Below are 3,203 nucleotides of genomic sequence, written 5' to 3'. Positions count from 1 at the left end.
AAATCATTCACATTAGTCATTCTTCTACCCAACAATCTCTCAGAAAGTAATCTCTTCTGTGGCAGCCACTTGCCCTAAGTGCTGGGAACGCAGAGATGACTCTAAGGTTCTTGCTCTCACAATAGCTGGGGAGGCAGAGAAGTAAATAAAGTATGAAGTGGAGTGCAGCAGAGAAGTCAGTGCACAGCCCATTCCTTTCCTGTGGGATCCAGATGACTTCTGGCTGCCTCACACCAACCCCTAGTCCTAAAGGCACATCTCCGAGCCCAACTGCTTTTCTCAGAATCCCAGGAGTCTGCTCTGCCCCAAGTCAGAAAATTAGCACCTTGGACACCCTCTCAACCAATGACTGACAGCTGCTGATGTGTGACTGTTCCAGTGTCTTCTCCCCCCGGGTGTATAATTCTGAAATGTATGCTGTGTCATTTACTAAAAGTTGTCCTGCAGGATGTAGGATCCACTGGCACCATGGTTCACCATGCAGCCTTTTACATGTGTTCTCTCATCCCTGGATCACTTCCCCACTCCCCTATCAGTGTCCCCTGCCTTCCCAAATAAACCACCATTCCTACACTTGAACACTTCTCTCAGGAGACATCTGCTTTCGGGGGAATGCAAGTGAAATTACGTTGTTCCCAAAATGGAAGCCTGAGCAGGATGTGAGCGGAGAAAAAGAAAGGTCTAAATACAAGACTTGTCAGTGAAGACTTCTGAGAGCTGACATGAGCGAGTCTTGAGGAAATTGGTCTGGCAGAGAGAGTGAAGGAGGTGACCCACATAGACCAAAAAGCACATTAAAAACTCAAGGTATGAGACAGGATGGTGTATTTGCAGAACTATAAATTGTTTCTGTGGCTGAATCAAAGTATGTTTGTTGTTGGTAAAATGACAAATGAAAAAGCCAGAGAGGCAGACTGAGGTCATGACTGGGGTCACCTCATGAATTATCTTGTGCTAAGCTGGGGAGTCTGGGTTTTATCTTAGAGCACAAGGGAGACAGAGGCACCGGAGGATTTTAAGAATGAGAACCACACGATCAGATTTGTAATTGAGAAAGTTGATTTCGGCAGCACAGTAGATGTGAGATTAGAAGAAAAGCAGGCAGAGGCAGGGAAGCCAGGAAGGTACTTTCAATAATTCCCAGGTTGAGAACTGATGATAAAATTGAAAACACAGCATTCGGTGAAATAGTGAGGTAGATTTCAATCTTGGTTTCTTTGCTGGCACCTACGCAACCTTTGGAGAATTATTTTACCTAATGTGTCTTCTTCCTGGGTGACAAGAATGATAGTACTTTGTGTCAGTGTTTTGTGAGGGCTAAATAAATAATAGATGTGAGAAGTCTAGCACAATTCCTAGCAAACAATTGCTTTCCTTTGTCCAAAACCGTTAACACTGAGGTGCTGAGATTGATGTTGGAGGAAAAGCAGGACGACCATGAGAGATTTCCCATGGGATTAACTAATTAAGTAGATGCGTGCTGTGAGTTCAAGAAGATCCATAATTTGTAGGGTTCAGGTTTGGGTGCCTGAATTGACGGTGGGATAATTTAGCAAGGAAGAAGAGAGCTGAGCTCTGAACACTTAGCCCTCTGTTGTGCAGGCGATTCGTAGATAAGCATATCTTGAGCAAACGAGAGGGGGCTGAGCTGGGCACACCCACCAAGGAGGCCTGCGTGTGCTGGTGTCAGGTAAGGTCACAGCATGCTGATGAAGAGGGCCTGAGGGCTGAAGAGAGAGGCTGGGGAAACCTGGCATTAGGAGATGAGTGAAGACAGAACAGTGTGAAGTGCAGGCTCCTGGTCTGAACTGTTGCCCTTAGAAAAGCAGCACCAATCCACGGAGGAAAGGCCTGTGAAATGTGGAAGAGGCACAGGGAGTAAGATTTTGGACCTCACTAAAAGGAAAGGGCGACTAAAGCACAGGCCTGAAAGGTTGTTTGGGTAAAACCACTCATTTGTCTGACTCTCTGTGTCATGAGCAATAACCTAACTCAGGTCAACGAAATCAGCCATGTTCTAGCAGGAGAGAGAATATGGGCATTCCACGTTGACTAGCTTCTCCCTGCTCTACACCCAGGCACTGCAGGCAGACTTGCGCCCACTCTATGAAAGGACTTCTTTTTTGGTGAGGGGAGGAGGTGAGACCCAGGTTCTCCCTAAGCAGCATAGGCTGGACTTGAACTCACCATCCCAAGTGCTGGGATTACAGCTGTGTACCACCACAGCAGGCTTGAAAAGACTTTCTAAAAGTAAAGTTCTATAACTGTGAGTAGACTCTTTTCAGGTAGTGAACTCACAATCTTTGTAAAAATTAGAGACTGAAAATTCTTTATAGGAAGCTTTGCAAAGGTGCTGTGTTCAACACTTAGTAGTACAAGGTTGCAGGAGACATTTTCTATTGGGATATTTAAATTTGCAGCAAGCTGGGATCATTAATTCAATAACCCCAGATCAATCTTTGCTAATACTTTGAAAATATTGTGATTATGTTACTGCTGCCTGGTGAACGACTAGGTGCTCCAGATATGAGAAGTCTTACCCTGAAGAAGAATTCAAGCAGTTGGAAAATGTGGTAATCTGTGATTTTACAAAAATATTCATCACACCAGCTTCAAGAGAACTTTTAGGGCAATGACAGACAAATGCACATAAAACATTGTCTCTATGCCTTTGAACAATGGTGATGATGTTTCAGAAAGAATCATCTGGCAACAGTTCCCAAAAAGCAACTGAAAATGAGTTGCAATCAACTGACTTCTCATTTCTGTAGGATATATATTTTATGTAATAATAGAGCTTTACTGTTCACACATGTTGGTTTTTTCCAAGGAACGAAAAACTTATTGAGGAAATGTTTTGAAACACAATAGACATCAAAAACAAGATGTGTGGAACTCTTACAATTCCTTCGCAGAAAAAAAATTCTTCTCTTTTTTTCTGGTGGTACTGGGGTTTGAATTCAGGGCTTTGCAGTTGCTAGGCAGATTGTGTACTTATGACATGTCTTCAGGCCTTTTTGCTCTGGTTATTTTTCAGATAAGGTCTTGCTTTTAGCCCTGGCCAGCCTGGACCACGATCCTCCCTATCTCAGCCTCCCGTGTAGCTAGGATAACAGGCGCATGCTACTGCACCATGCTAACTGGTTAAGATGGGGTCTTATGAGCTTTTTGCTGGGGCTAGCCTTAAACAGCAATCCTCCCAA

Source organism: Castor canadensis, chromosome 2, assembly GCF_047511655.1.
Source record: "Castor canadensis chromosome 2, mCasCan1.hap1v2, whole genome shotgun sequence".
Classification (NCBI taxonomy): Eukaryota; Metazoa; Chordata; class Mammalia; order Rodentia; family Castoridae; genus Castor; species Castor canadensis.
The sequence above is the reverse complement of the archived record's forward strand: the minus strand, read 5'-3'. Positions refer to the sequence as shown.